Genomic DNA, 16553 nt, shown 5'->3' on the forward strand with positions numbered 1-16553 from the left:
GGTATGAATTCATTTCCTCCAATCAGTAGCCCTTCTGTTTTGAACCGTCCTTCCAAGATGCCCTCCCCCCATTATCTACCCCCAAACACTTAAACCTTGAGAGAAATTTCAGGTAACTTTCTCAGAGAGGACTACGCTGACTCCAGCTTAGGTCAAATTTCTTTGCTATGGACTCTCATAAAACCATGCCTCCATTTTTTTTTTTTTTTTTTTTTTTTAGATTTTATTTGTCAGAGAGAGAGAGAACGTGCACAAGCAGGGGGAGTGGCGGGCAGAGGGAGAAGCAGGCTCCCCGCTGAGCAGGGAGCCCGATGTGGGACTCCATCCCAGGACCCTGGGATCATGACCTGAGCCGAAGGCAGACGCTTAACCGACTGAGCCACCCAGGCATCCCCATGCCTCCTGTCTTTCAAAGTAGTTATCTTGGAAGTTACTCCTGCATTCAATAGTGGAATTGTTTAATCTATGCCATTTTTATACAGGAGCAACGTTTCTCAACTGTGACATCAATTGCATTTGGGCTCCAAAATGCTTTGCTGTGGGTGGCCATTCTGTGCAACGTAAGCTGGGTAGCAGCATCCCTTGTCTCTATCCATCAGATCCCGACAGCACACTGCCTCCTCCCGCAATCAGGTTTTGACAATCATAATGACTCCAGACACACTAGTGTATACTGGATTAAGGTAGAGCTACCAAACCATTAACTCCATGAAAATACTGACATATGTTTTTGATCACCATTTTACCTCTATGCCAAGCATAGTGCCAGGTTTTGGTGGGTACTTAATATTTTTAAATGATAAATGTTAGGCCATGAAGTTATGTTTATAGCAGAAGCTGAAAAAACATTTTACCAAAAGACGAGAGCCATGAAAAACGCATCTAATAATTTATTTTAAGCTTTCAAATACTAAGGTAAATATACATCATTAAATACACAAAAAGAAGCTAATTTAACTCTGCTTTAAGTACTTTTCAAGAAGCTAAGCATTTCTAGAAGTGAGATATAAGATGTAAAAAAAAAAATCTACAATTTAACAGTGCTTCCCCCTTTCAAATTACTCTACCTCTACTTGAAAGAGGACCTATACAAATGCTCAAGTTGATAAAGGTAAAACATTATACTTAATTCCTGCATATTCCTTGGCTCAATCTGATTTTAAATAAGCTGAAACTTATTTTCTACATGACTGCATACAGAGATTAAGTTTGGGCTACTAAAATTAGTAGCTGGTCTTGCCAGTGTTTAACGACTTTAAACATTTAACCACTGAACAAAAGATTGATATTATACCTCAAGGGAATTATGCCTTTATATATCTCTGCTCTTTTAATTCAAAACAGAAACTCAGCTAATATCCATAAAAATATTAATAAAAATTCAAATGGCTTAAACCAAAAGATTGTGTTATGATAAGAACAAATTTAGCAGCCTATCTTTAATTCATCACACAGGACTCAGTGTTCTGGAGTTGTGTCCCTGGGTACATTATAATTAAGTTAATCGTGGATATAATAGTTGTGACTTATTTGAATGCATCCACTCAAACTATTTTCCCAAGCCCCGTATACCTGTAAGAAATTTACCTGTTCTTAGACTTGGTTGGTATTCACAATAGGATTATCACTTCAGATGAGACAAAACACAGTTTTTGAAAAAGTTACGTGAAGCATTCCGGGGTCCAACACAGAAACCACATATTTTACTGTATACACTTAACACCAGCCTTTAAAAGGATGATTTCCTGAAGTTAAAGAACTCACCATTATTTTCTGGGTGTGTTTCTCTGAGTTAGGTAGGGTAGTGAAGAAAAGAAGACAAAAGTCAAAAATTATTTTTTCTTTCCCTATTCAATACTTCAACATTTCTCTCCTAAACACTATTATTTTTCAGTTAAAGTATGCTAACTACCAAAAAATGATCTCTGATATAACTCAACAAGGGTGTAATGTCCTTTGGAAAGCAAAATATAAAGAAATTGGATCTAAGGAAACCAAGCTGATTATCAAACACACTTTTAGCTACAATCCCACAATGTGCTAGATAGGTCTATGACAAAATATGTACACTCCTTTGCTATAAATATTTTTATTATGAAAATGCAGCTCAATCTTCAAAGAGCTACGTTCTGAAATTAAAATAAAAACATACATACTAAAAATTATCATTAAAAATGCCTTAGGAATGTATCACCTTGGGAACCAACATCGCTCACTTATGGCACTCTACTGGGGACAAACATATCGCAGTAAGTGTCACCAGACAAGTTTTCCTTCATAATGGGTACAGACAGCTATTTATTCAGTGGGGTTCCAGAAGAAACAGTCATTAGGTTTGGTCTCATATGCCTCACACTCAGGAAAGTTAAGTACTTCCATTCTGAGAGGCACATGGAAATTCGGGGTTCTGAGCAAACAGCAGATTCACATCTCTTGCCTCAGTTTCCTGTAGGATGTGTGCTCAAAAATGAGAGGAGGATACAAGGCCCATAATAATATTTTATCTCTGGCTTTGTTCTATAGAACTTTTATTATTATTAAATTCATGTTTAGCCTGACTCCAGAGTCACAGAAATGACTTTATGTTCACTTATATCTTCCAATCTAAAACTAAATTGGCAAACTATTTACAAATAATTACCAAGGGAGTTTAATCTAAGTTTTAGGATTTTAACCTTTTAAAATTTGGTTTCATAAAGTACACCAATCCATTCATTACAAGATTATAAAATACAATGACCCTAAATATACAGGGTCGATTATAAATTTTTTTCCCCTGACTTCCAATCTGTGTACCCTGTAAATCTTACTCTAACCACCTCTGTTATCCAGTAACTTTTTTTTATTATTGTTATGTTCAGTTAGCCAGCATATAGTACATCATTAAATTTTGTTGTAGTGTTCAATGATTCATTAGTTGCGTATAACACCCAGTGCTCATCACCACAGGTGTCCTCCTTAATGCCCATCGCCTGGTTACCCCATCCCCCCATCCCCCTTCCTTCTGTAACCCTCAGTTTGTTTCCCAGAGTCCAGACTCTCTCATGGTTTGTCTCCCTCTCTGATTTTCCAGTAACTTTTTTTTTTTTTAGAGCTTCATTTTTTTTTTAAGATTTTATTTATTTGACAGAGAGAGCACAAGCAGAGAGAGAGAGGGAGAAGCAGGCTCCCTGAGGAGCAAGGAGCCCGATGTGGGACTTGATCCCAGGACCCTGAGATCATGACCTGAGCCGAAGGCAGACACTTAACTGACTGAGCCACCCAGGCGTCCCTTTCCAGTAACTTTTATATGCTCTCTACTACCCATGGGTTCATGGCTTTTTGGCCTTTGGAGGGGGGGCAGTGACAAAGCTATGCATTTGGCCTTCTGGCTTTTTGCCTTCCACTGTCTGATCCTAGTTTACTTTTAACTGTACATACCACTACTTCTACATATGTAGTAGTTCAGCTTGTCCTATTCACCAAAATGTCATTTTATTTCTTGCATCTTCACAGTGTGCTTATCTCATGCCTTTGATCCTGAATTGTCTTCCCATCAATAATTTCTCATCTAGCGTATACCTACTCTATTATAAGGAAGGAAGGTCATATGTTCTATAATTGTACCATAATACTTTCCTTTTCTTAGCTCATCTGATAACTATTAATGGCCCTTCCTTTTTTTTAAGATTTATTTAGTTATGTTAGAGAGAGAGGGCACACGAGCTGGAAGAGGGGTAGAGGGAGAGGGAGAGAATCCTCAAGTGGACTCACCTCCCAGCGCAGAGTCTGACATGGGGCTCCATCCTGAGACCCTTAGATTATGACACCAGCAGAAATCAAGAGTCAGACACTTAACCAACTGAGCCAGCCAGGTGCTCCTGGCCCTTCCTTTTATTAAGAATCTATATTTCAGGGGCACGTGGGTGGCTCAGGCGGTTGAGCATCTGCCTTCGGCTCCAGTCATGATCTCAGGGTCCTGGGATCCAGTCCTTCATCAGACTCCCTGCTCAGCAGGGAGCCTGCTTCTTCCTCTCCCTCTTTCACTCCCCCTGCTTGTGCATGCTCTCTCTGCCAAATAAATAAATAAGATCTAAAAAAAAAATCTATTATTCCAGTTAGAACCAGATATGTTTTACGTATTATTTTATTCAATCCTTAAAACAGTGAAATGTAAAGATGACTCTTCTCATGCTAATGCATGAAAATTTAGGCCATGAAACCCACTCAAGGTCAAAAAGCACTGGTATAGAGGAGCTTTGACATGACCCAAGAATACTTTGGCCCTAATGCTCTTTCCATATATAACACGAGGTCTCACCCCCAACCTGTGCCTTCCACTGTGATTTGTACAATTTGCTTTGTTATTAATTTATTTTATATGGGAAATCTCTCACAGCTACATTTTGATCAATCATAGGAATTTTCTAACATTCTTAATCACGGTTCTGAGAACATGGAAAGTGTTTTTAAAAATAACTGAACCATTCACTTTTAAAAAGAACATATTGAGTTGGTAAGTCTTTTTTTATTCTGCCTATTTCTCTGATGCCACCAGTAACAAAGTATAGCAATTTATCAAGGAAGAAAATAGATGGAAGAATTTATACAGAATTGGTTCTAAACCATAGGGTGATAAAAGTTCATTTCTTCCCCTTCAGGCCTCAGTTTCCTTGTTGGTAAAATGAGCTTAACTCTAAAATCATTTATACTTTCGGGCGCCTGGGTGGCTCAGTTGGTTAAGCGACTGCCTTCGGCTCAGGTCATGATCCTGAAGTCCCGGGATCGAGTCCCGCATCGGGCTACGTGCTCGGCAGGGAGTCTGCTTCTCCCTCTCCCGCTCCCCCCTCTTGTGCTCTTTCTCTCTCTCACTCTCTCTCTCAAATAAATAAATAAAATCTTTAAAAAAAAAAATCATTTATACTTTCAACATTCCAAGCCAAATTCTCGGGATTACTGGACAGTTCAAATGAGGTAAAAACAAAGAGACTTTCATAGAAAATATTATAAAGACATAATGAACTAATAATTCTGATGTAGTTATAATAAATAAAAGAATAAATTCATCTGCAATATGTACTTATGAGTGGCTTGATTTATTTAGTGGCTCTAATTCTCAAAATGTGCCAGAAATTTCAAGGATCCAAATGTGTTTTTATACTGAAATGCACTAAAAATGTATCCCAATCAGATTAAAAGCCAAGCAATTATTATTATATAAAGTTGTCAATTTTTTATTTTAAATATTTTAAAAATGCCTTATACTAAGTATTTATAATAGTTATTTTTTACATTTTAATTATATATGTGGCCTTTGGCACATTGACAGCGTGTTGGCTTTTAACATTTCCAAATTAAGTTTTCATAATTAGTTTTGGTTTCTGTGTTGTAGTTATTTCATAATTATTTCCTATGGAGGAAAATGTCCCAAGTCTTCTTTGAGAGCTTGACTTTCCCCTTTGATTTCTGCCTTTTGTTTATGAGAAAAAGAACTACTTATGGAAATGCGGTATTTCATATTTCAGTAATCAATCAAAAGCAATAAATACTGCACAACCAGCATCTTAAGAATGCACTTAGGTATCTTATTGATCCCCAGAACATTAAACCTCTTACCAGCGTTATGACTCTATTCTGCTCTTAGACACATATGCTGTTCCTAGTGATGTTTTTCTTTTTAAGATTTTTTTATTATGTTATGTTAACCACCATACATTACATCATTAGTTTTTGATGTAGTGTTCCATGATTCATTGTTTGCATATAACACCCAGTGCTCCATTCTGTATGTGCCCTCTTTAATACCCATCACCAGGCAGGCCCAGTGATTTGATTTTATGGAGAACTGTGTTCATACAGGCAAGGGTGAAATTATACCTAATGATGAACTCTGTAAGTGCATTTTAGGAATTTTTTATTACCTTCATGGGAATTAACATACATACTATATATTTCACTTTAGGAACCTTACCATTTAAAAAAAGAATTAACTTGTAATTCAGTATACACATTTACTTCTACTCTCTTTGGAAGCTGCCAAATTTAGTTAATATGAATTATCTGCAAGCAAAATAAAGTACAACAGCCAATATGGATCCTACAGAGCTATTTCAAATATTATGTATTAAATTTATGTTATTTAGATTTGATACAAGTTTACATGTAGTATTCCACTGGAAATATAAGTGTAAGTAAGGCATACTCGGTGAATTACATTTGAAATCTCTCAGTATTCAGGAGGGCAAAAGGGAGTTATAATCAGTTCTGCTATAACACTTGTTCTGAGAACATCAATTTGTTTCAGTGCAATTGTAATGTTAGGAACAATATAAGCATAACACAAATTATGTGCTGCATTTGTGCAGGATTTTTTCCATGAGAACTACTAGGTAAACTCAGAAAATTGCAGCTCACTGAACAGAACAATGCAGAAGCATATAAAACATATGCACACACCTCAAGCATATACCAGCTACGACCACAACCACATCTCGTATTACAATTTTACTTCTGATTTCAGATAGCTCACCTTCTATCACTTCACAATAACACAAATACAAACTCTCCCCATGCCTGTGTCCACAGCAAATTTCAGGTCTTTTACAAGGTAAAGTACCTGACTTATTGAAGTATTTATATACGTATTAACTGCCTATCTAACATGTATAAAATCGTGATATCATTCTCATTAGATCCCTATGTATTTTATGTGACAATGACAAAACTTTTTTTAGTGCTTTTCCTTTATCTCCATTTTCTGTAAGCCCTATGGCTTTTATTCCACTATTTTGCACAATGCAATGATTTTTAGGAACACATGTGTCATTTAATAGCAGACTTGAGCATATTATGAAACTATATAAATACCTTCTGATAGCATAGTGATCTGATAAAGAAAATGATAATTTTACAAAAGTATTAGTTATTATATGTATATAGTATAAATTTATGTATCGAAATCCACTGATACCCTGGGTTTCAGGAAAGTAATTATAAAATGAATAATCAGCAGGAAATGAATTATAGTAACATTTCAATCCATCTACTGTCATAACATTTTTTTATCTTCATACTCATAAACAACAAAAGGAAACATTTCATATATTGGTTTCTTTAAAAATTAATTTAATTGTTGTAAGAACACCGAATATGACATCTACCCTCGTAATGAATTTTAAGCCTACATTATCACTGATGAAAGAGACAATGTTATAAGTAGATCTCTAGAGCTTATTCATCATGCTTAACTGAAATTTTATGCCTGTTGATTAGTAACTCCCCACCTTCCCCTCCCCCTAGCCCCTGGCAACCACCAAACCACTCTCTGATTCTCTTAATTTTATTATTACATATACCTCATGTAAGTAGAATCATGTACTATTTGTTTCTCTGTGACAAGGTTTCACTTAGCATAATGTCCTCGACATTCATCCATGTTGTCGCTTATGGCAAAATTTCTTTTTAAAGGCTGAAGAGTACTCCATTTTTACATATACTACATTTCTCATCCACTCATCTGTCCATGGGCATTTGTGTTGTTGCCACATTTGGTTATTGTGAATAGTGCTGCCATGAACATAGAAGTGCTAAAAGCTCTTTGAAATCCTGATTTTAATTCTTTTGGATAAATACCCAGAGGAGGGTTTGCCAAATCATATGCTAGTTCCTGTTTTAATTTTTTGCAGGATCTCCATATTGTTTATCACAGCAGCTGTACCATTTTGCAATGCCACCATCAATGAGCAAGGGTTCCAATTTCTCCACATCCTCTCCAACACTTGCTGTCTTTTGTTATATATAGAATTGGTTCTAAACTTGTTGTGATCTAAGTTTTATTTTTTTCACCTCTAGTATCATGCCAAGATCTGTTTCCATGCTCTCTATTCTGTTCCATTGGTCTACTTGTCTATGGTCTTGTTTACCACAGTTTTATATGCCATGTTATATTATAGAAGCTCTGCCTTTTTGTTTCACTTCAAGTATGTCTTTGCTTTCCTAAGCCATTTACAGCTTGCTATAAATTTTAGAATTGGCTAGCTGAATTGCAAAGCAAAACATAATAAAACAAAACACCTGTTGTGATTTTTATTTTGATTGTTTTACAGTCAGTTTTCAGGGAATTTTCACCTTTTTAATACTGAACATTCCAATTCATGAACAAGGGAGGTTTTTCCCTTTTTTTTTTTATTCTTTTATCTCTCCATAAAGTTTTATTATTTCCTCTGTGATGGTTGTATACATCTTTTGTTTGATTCTCCTGTAGGTACTTGATTCTGATGCTGTTGTAAATGGCTCCTTTCTTAGAAATTTCACTTTCTAAATATTCATTAATATATTTTCAATTTTTATAGAGCTATAATTCACATACCATTAAATTTACCCCTTTCAAGTGTACAATGAGTGATTTTTAGTATATTCACAAACTTGAGCAACTGTCAGCATTATACAATTCCAGAACATTTTGATCACTTCAAAAAGAAACCACATGCCCATTGACATTCACTTCCCATGGCCATCCACAACCCCTGGAAACCATTAACCTACTTTCTGCCTCCATAAGTTTCTCTATTATGGATATCTTATAATTGAAATTATACGTATACTTCAGTGTTTGGCTTCTTTCACTTAGCATGTTTTAAAGATTCATCCATATTGTAGCATGTACCAGTATTTCTTCACTTTTTATGATGGAATCTTTCACTGTACGGATATACCATTTTGTCTAACCATTTACCAACATATGGATGGTTTCCAGTTTCTGGCTATTATGAGCAACAATGCCATTAACATTCATGTACAATTATTTTGTGCTTTCAATTATTTTCAGTACCTAGGAATGAAATGCTGAGCCATATTGTAACCCTACAATGAACTTTTTGAGGAATGACCAAAGCAGTTTCTACAAGAGTTCCACCATTTTACATCCCTACCAGCAATTTATGAGGGTTCCAATTTCTCCATATCCACACCAAATTTACTAATGTGCATATTTTTTTCTACCTATTGTAGTGGGTGTGAAGTGGTCTCTTTTATTTTGATTTGCATTTCCCTAAGAGTTAATGATCCTGAGGATCTTTTCATGTGCTTATTGGCTCTTTTTATATCTTCTTTAGAAAAATATTTAATCAAAGCATCCTCCCATTTTTGATTGGGTTAATTTCCTTTGTATTATTAAGTTCTAAGACTTGTTTATGAATTCTAGATCCTAGACTCTGATCAAATATACAATTTACTATTATCTCCCATTCTGTGGTTTCTATGTTCACTTTTCTCGATAGCTTACTTTGAATCAAAAATGTCTTCTATTTCAGCATAGTTAATTTATCTACTTTTTCTTTGGCTCTTTGTGGTTTGGGGGTCACATTTAAGAAACCACTGCCTAATCCAGCATAAGGAAGATTTGGGTCTTTGTTTTCTTATAAAAATATCATTTCAGTTCTTCACTTAAGTTTTTTATCCATTTTTAATTTTTTTTATTTTGATAAGACATAGAATATTTCCTTCGCAGATAATACAAAAGGTAAAGAAAAACCTTTTATAATCTCTTATTAAAAGCAGACCAATAATCTAAGAAACTGCCATTTTAATGGGGAGAAAATTAAACTTATTTTGTATCGGTATATTATTGACCTCATTATTTTTTTTATTAGTATCAGAAGTAGAATTTAGTGATTCATCTGTTGCATAACACCTAGTGCTCATTATATCAAGAGCCCTCCTTAATGCCCATCAACCAAATACCCCTTTCCTCCACCCACCTCCCCACCAGCAACTCTCAGTTTGTTCCCTAGAGTTCAGCATTTCTTATGGTTTGCCTCCCTCTCAATTTTCATCTTTTATTTTTCCTTCCCTTCCCCTATGTTCACCTCTTTTGTTTCTTAAATTCCATATGAGTGAAATCATATGGTATTTGTTCATTAATTTTTGTAAATGGTGGGAGTGGCATCTCAGTTTCATATCTAGTTGTCTTTCCACCAAATTTGTTGAAAATATTATTTCCCCCCACAAAATCTTAGAACTCTGATTAAAAAAAATCAATTATGAATTTATGAGTTTACTTCTGAACTCTCAATTCTATTCCATTATATGTCTATCCTCATAACAGTGTAATAGTCTTGATTACTCCAACTCTGTGGTAACTTCTGAAAATGGAAAATCAATCTTACAACTTTGCTATTCTTTTTCAACATTGTTTTGCTTATACTGCATCACTTGAATTTCCATATGATACTTAGGATCCACTTTTCAATTCTTGCAACAACAAAAAAGACAGCTAGAGTTTTGGTAGAAAATGTGTTGAATCAGTAGATGCATTCTGGGGATATTACCATCTTAAAATGATTAAGTCTTCCAATTCATGATTATGGGGTATCTTTCCAATTACTTAGGTCTGGAAAAGAGATTCTCCCCTAGAGCCTCCAGAAATGAATGCAGCCCAACTGTTACCTTTATTCCAGTGAGACTCATTTTGGCTCATTTTGGACATGAAACTGTACAGTAAGAAAAAAATTGTAGTGGGTGCCTGGGTGGCTCAGTCGTTAAGTGTCTGCCTTCAGCTCAGGTCATGATCCCAGGGTCCTGGGATTGAGGCCTGCATCGGGCTCCCTGCTCCACGGGAAGCCTATTTCTCTCTCTCCTACTCCCCCTGCTTGTGTTCCTGCTCTCGCTATTTCTCTGTCAAATAAATAAATAAAATCTTTAAAGAGAAAAAATTGTATTATAAAAGTGACTGTTATAATAATTTGGTCCAGCAGCTATAGAAAGGTAATACACTTTCTATCCCCAGTTTGCTGAGTATATTTTTTAATCATGAAAAGTTGGATTTTGTCAAATGCTTTGTTGGCATTTGTTTTGGCATGTGTTTTCTGAATCTCTATTAATAAGGTAAATTAGATCATTGGTTCTCATATTTTGAACCAACTTTGCATTCCTGAAATAAATTCTACTTGAACATGGTCTATAATTCCTTTTAATACGTTGCTTCCTTCACTTTTCTATTATTTTGTGTAGGATTTTCTCAAAATCCTTATACTGTCATTTATGTTTCATCAACCACCACTCTTCCTTCTTGCAGATTATGGTCTAATTTCCCTTTCATTTCATCCTGGGGAACCTCCTATATTTTGTAGGGCTGATCTACTAGCCATGAATTCTCTAGGTGTTTATCTGTCAATGTAATAATTTCTCCCAATTTTTTGATGCATAGTTCTGTTGGATATAGAACTCTTGGTTGACTTTCTTTCTTTTCCATCACCATTCTTAGTATGTTATCCCACTGCCTTCTGACCACCATGGCTTTTGATGAGTAAATAGCTTTTAATCAGATTGAGGACCTTTGTATGTGAGGTTATGTGAGAGCTTCTCTCTAGCTGTTCTTAAGATGTGTCCATGTACGCATCTCTTTCGGTTTATCTTACTTGGAATTTGTTGAGTTTCTTGGATGTACAGATTAGTGTTTTCATATTTGAAAATATTTCAGCCATTATGTCTTTCAATATTGTTTGTTGAACTTTTCTTCATCTCTTCTTTTGGAATGTCCACTGTGCATATCTCAATACACCTGAGGGTGTCTCAGAGGTTTCTGAGACTCATTTCAATTTTCTTCATTCTTTTTTCTTTCTGTTGTTCAGACTGGATTATCTCAATTGATCTATTTTCAAGATGGCTAATAATTTCTTCTGCCCACTCAAAAAACCTGTTGATATCTACAGTTAGTATTTTTAAGACATTTAAAAAAAGTTTTAGGTTCACAGGAAAATTGAGTGTAATATACAGATACTTCTTATGTCCCTCCTGCCCCTACACATGTATAGACTCTCCCATTATCAAATCCCTCACCAGAGTGGTACATTTGTTCTCAAGTAATGAACCTATATTAACAGACCACTATCACCCAAAGTCCATGGTTTATCTTAATGTTCACTCTTGCTGTTGGACACTCTACGAGTTTTGACAAATGTATAATGATGTGTGTCCATCATTTTAGTATCATACAGAGTATTTTCACTGCCCTAAAAATCCTCTGTGCTCTGTGTATTCATCCCAACCCCTGGCAACCACTGAAGTTTTTACTGTCTTCATAGTTTTGCCATTTACAGAATGTCATGTAGTTGAAATTATATAGTATGTAGCCTTCCTTAGGTAGGGCAGGATGGCTCTAGGAGGCTGGAGTTGAGTATTTCCTTTCTCTCATATGCAAGTCTGGGACTGACTAGGTATTTCTCTTCCTTCAGGTCAGTCAGGCTCTGGTTAAATAGTTTCTCTTGAGGGCAGGCATTGTTAAAAAGAACAATGTGTCTCTGGCAAATATCAAAAGAGTTACTTTTCCATCCCCCTGCCAAAAGCAGGAAGGCAATTTTCTGTGATGTTTATTGTATGAAACTGGTTGGGGCGCCTGGGTGGCTCAGTTGGTTAAGCGACTGCCTTCGGCTCAGGTCATGATCCTGGAGTCCCGGGATCGAGTCCCACGTCGGGCTCCCTGCTCAGCAGGGAGTCTGCTTCTCCCTCTGACCCTGCCCCCTCTCATGCTCTCTGTCTCTCATTCTCTCTCTTGCAAATAAATAAAATCTTTAAAAAAAAAAAAAAGAAAAAGAAAAAAAGAAACTGGTAAAGCTCCTGGAGGTAAATCCCACAAAATTTGGAGGGTAGGGTGTCACAATGAGCCTCTAACAATTACAGGTCAACTTTTCCTACCCCTGTACTTGTTCATGTGATAGTTTCCACTCATGAGTCTCTACTCTGGTGATCTTTGACTCCCAGTATTTGTCTATGTTTCTTTGATCTTGAGAATTATAGTCTTCCTTGTGTCTTGATCTCTTTTATGGATCCTAGGAGAACTGTTCATTTTTAAGTCTGTTCATTTTTTTCTCACTGGATGTTAGGACAGAATGGTGACTTCCAAGCTCCTTACACACAGAACCTAATATTTAATATTCTTACATTTTTTTCCACTCCAGAAATTCTAAATTTTATCCATTTTCATGTGATTTCTATCTCTTCTTTAGTATTCTCCTTTGGTGAGACACATGCTCATATTTTCCTTTAGTTCTTTAAACCTTTTTTTTTTTTTCAGTTCTTTAAACATAGTTGAACTGGCTGATTTAAACTTTTTCCATTAAGTCCAAGATATGGGCTCTAGAGAAAATTGTTGGCTTTTATTTTTTCTTCCTAGAGATGGGCCATTAATTTTTTTTTCCACATCTAGTTTCTGTTTTATGGAATGCTTCGCAAATCTGCAGGTTATCCTTGCACAGGGGCCATGCCAATGTTCTCTTTATCATTCCAATTTTAGTGTATGTGCTGCCAAAGCAAGTACTAGTATTTTTCTTCTTAAACTGGGCATTTAAACTAATATAATGTGGCAATTCTGGAGATTAGACTGTACTCCCTCCCCAAAGTTTGTTTTTTGCCTGTTATTATTTTGTGTGTTTAGCGACTTTTCTGAATTCAAGACAGCTTGAATTGTCACATGTGGCCACTGAAGTCTCTCTTCAGCATCTTACAAGCCAACTAATGATTAGACAGAAATTTGCTTAAATTCCTGGAACCAATAAATCTGCAATCTTTCCTAAGGGGCTGTGTGTGCAGGTTGGTGATACCAAAGTTCAGCAAGGTACTGTATAACTCTTATCTTCACTTCCTGTATTGGCAAAACCTTAAGCTCAGCCTGAGGTTAGAGACTAGAATATTCTTAGGGCTTTCCTACACTATGTACAATTCTGGGTATGTACAAAGTTCTATGCATGTGCATGGCCTTTTGGACTCTGAGAAAGATACTGTAGCTTTTCAGAGCATTGCATATACATCTTGTTACTTGGATTTTACTTTCAAGCTTTTGGATTAGCCTATTGTTTACTTCAACTTTTACCTTCTACTATAGGCAACTGCAATGTTAAGTATTTGCCTTTTATTGTTTTCAAGACTCATCCCCATAAAAGGCTGTTAATACTATGTGAACTCTCAATCAGGTCAAATAAAGACAGTATTAAGAGTAAGATCTTCCGTGGACCAACCAGACAGGGAAAATAACGACAATTTTCTGGGAATGGGGCTTGGATGGAGCTCCAAGCTTACTCCTGTCCCCAGGTTGCTGGTTTTAAGAGTTAACTCAGAAAAAGGAGTGGAGGGTCATTATACTTAACAAGATTCAGTCACTGTTTTTTTTAAGATTTATTTATTTGAGAGAGAGAGAGCGTGCACACACATGAGCGGGCAGAGTGAGAGGGAGAGAGAGAATCTCAAGCAGACTCCATGCTGGGCATGGAACCTGACGCGGAACTCGATCTTGTGACCCTGAGATCATGACCTGAGCCAAAACCAAAAGTCTAGTCATTGTTTTTCAATAAACACTACCTGGATTGCTGAAGACCTTTGCTTAATTTCCAGAGTTTGGAAAAAAATTTGATGCTGAGAATGTTTTCCATGTTCTCATTGCTTTTATGGAGAAGAGGATTTATGGAAGGGCCTAATCTGCAATTTTCGCTCAAGTCACTACCTAATTTTACTATACTGGTTTTTTTAAGTCCAGAAACCTTGTTAAGGCTTTTAAACTCAGGTTGTTTTTTGAACATTATTTTGTTTTTACAGGAATACAATGCTACAATCCACAAATAAAGATGTTTGCTATTCTCTTTCCAATTCTATAATTTCATTTTTTTTCAGCCTATTGCACTGATTAGTACTTCTAGTATCATGATGAAGAGGGGTAGTGATAATAGTCATCTTCCTTGTATTCCCCATCTCAGTCAAAATGCTATCAGTTTTGCCATAATCATTCAGATAAAAATATTCTCATCCCAGTTTACTAAAAAATTTTACCCTGAATAAATTTTATTAAATTGTAACTGTTATCTTTTGAGATAATCATATAGTTTCTTTAAATTATTAATGTTGTGCATTACTAAGTATTTAAAGCATATCAAAAACCATGGATGTATGGTTTTAAGATAGCTAGCTATAGCATATGATAAAGTCAGCAGGCAGAGATAACAATACTTTACCATTTTCAAAGAACGAATATCTGGATACATTTAATTCCCACAACCTGCTTGGGTAACACTGGAACAATGATCCAATTTAATGAAGTTCTCTCCTGTCAACCCTATTAGATGGATAGGGCTGAATAATTACTGACTTATTATTATTATTATTGTTATGTTAATCACATTACATCATTAGTTTTTGATGTAGTGTTCCATGATTCATTGTTTGCGTATAACACTCAGTGCTCCATGCAGAATGTGCCCTCTTTAATACCCATCACCAGGCTAAGCCATCCTCCCACCCCCCTCCCCTCTAGAACCCTTAGTTGTCAAGTTCTAGCTTGGCCCTATGTTTTAAAACCTTTGTGAATAAAAATAACATTAAAATATTTAAATAAGCTCCAGTGACTTGTATATCCCAGGGTTAAAGAGCATATACACTGTTAACAGAATGCCTGGGTGTGAATTCCAGATCTTTCAGTTAATGGCTGTGACTCTGGGCATAGCTCCTCCATGTACCTTGGTTTCCTTCTCTATTAAAATACCAACAGTTTCCTCCCAGAACTGTTTTTTTTTTGATATTATTTATTTATGGGGAGAGAGTGCGTGCAGGTGAGCAAGCGCACAAGCAGGGGGAGGACCAGAGGAAAAGAAACAGTCTCCCGCTGAGTGCAGAGCCCAAAGTGGGGCTTGATCCCATGACCATGAGATCACGACCTGAGCCAAAGTCAGATGCTTAACCAACCAGACACTTAACCAACAGAGCCACCCAGGCAGCCCCTCACAGAACTCTTGAAGGATTATGTATGTTAAGTTTATCAAGTGCTTGGAAAAGATCCTATTAATAGAAAATGTTACAAGAGTGTCAGTTAATATTATGTATTTCCTGTCTACTTTAAGAGTGCTGCCTAATATGTGGATAGGTTCTATCATTGATATTACTACCCATTTCTATAGCCAATATAAACCTGCAGTCTTATCTAATTAAGAGGCAAGATAGTGCTATTTAGATTGCTAGTATATAATGTCCATCCTAAAAAAAAATCAGAATTATAATTGGGAATTAGTTTTTTAAATCTTATCTCTGCAATCACCTTTTACTACCAGATCTGTAACTCATGCATTAATGAAAACTTCAGTTCATCATACAGACATATTACAGGACTTTCAGTCTTGTTAAAACCTTGTATAGAACAGCATTAGGAATAGTAATGTTTGATGTTTTTCCTTTAAAATGGTAATTTTCTGTGTCTTATAAAGAAGTCCCAGGTTATGAAGTAAGCTCTTCCCAAAATACTACTATAAATTATTCCCAAGTTAAGAGTCATCCCTTCATAATCATCAACAAATTTAATGCCAGTCATATAAAAAGCAGAATATGGAGGTAAATGGTCCATTGTATTAATGATGCAGAAATCATACACAGTGTTTTGAGTCACACAAGACATCAAAGGACATAAACAGCAATAAAGATGATGACGGCTTTCTAGAAGTGAGAGAACATCTTGGGGGAAAAGCTCCCTGTGACTTTTGAGACCCTACTTTAACTAATAGCAGCTTGTGAGAGAATATACCTGACAAGGTTTCATTCAA

The 16553-nt window shown here is 36.0% G+C and overlaps 1 long non-coding RNA gene and 1 other non-coding gene across 2 annotated transcripts in view; both read right to left on the minus strand.

The window, feature by feature from the left end:
• Positions 1-16553, minus strand: part of LOC135362010 (uncharacterized) — a 160646-nt gene that overhangs the window by 41025 nt on the left and 103068 nt on the right. The gene's annotated exons all lie outside the window — the stretch shown is intronic.
• On the minus strand, positions 13188-13294 carry LOC123851496 (U6 spliceosomal RNA). The gene has a single exon (XR_006792619.1). It is a non-coding gene; the product is annotated as a U6 spliceosomal RNA (small nuclear RNA).

This window comes from Mirounga angustirostris, unplaced genomic scaffold (genome assembly GCF_029215605.1).
Source record: "Mirounga angustirostris isolate CCGP_5_RB_7025 unplaced genomic scaffold, mMirAng1.0.hap1 SCAF_11, whole genome shotgun sequence".
Lineage (NCBI taxonomy): Eukaryota > Metazoa > Chordata > Mammalia > Carnivora > Phocidae > Mirounga > Mirounga angustirostris.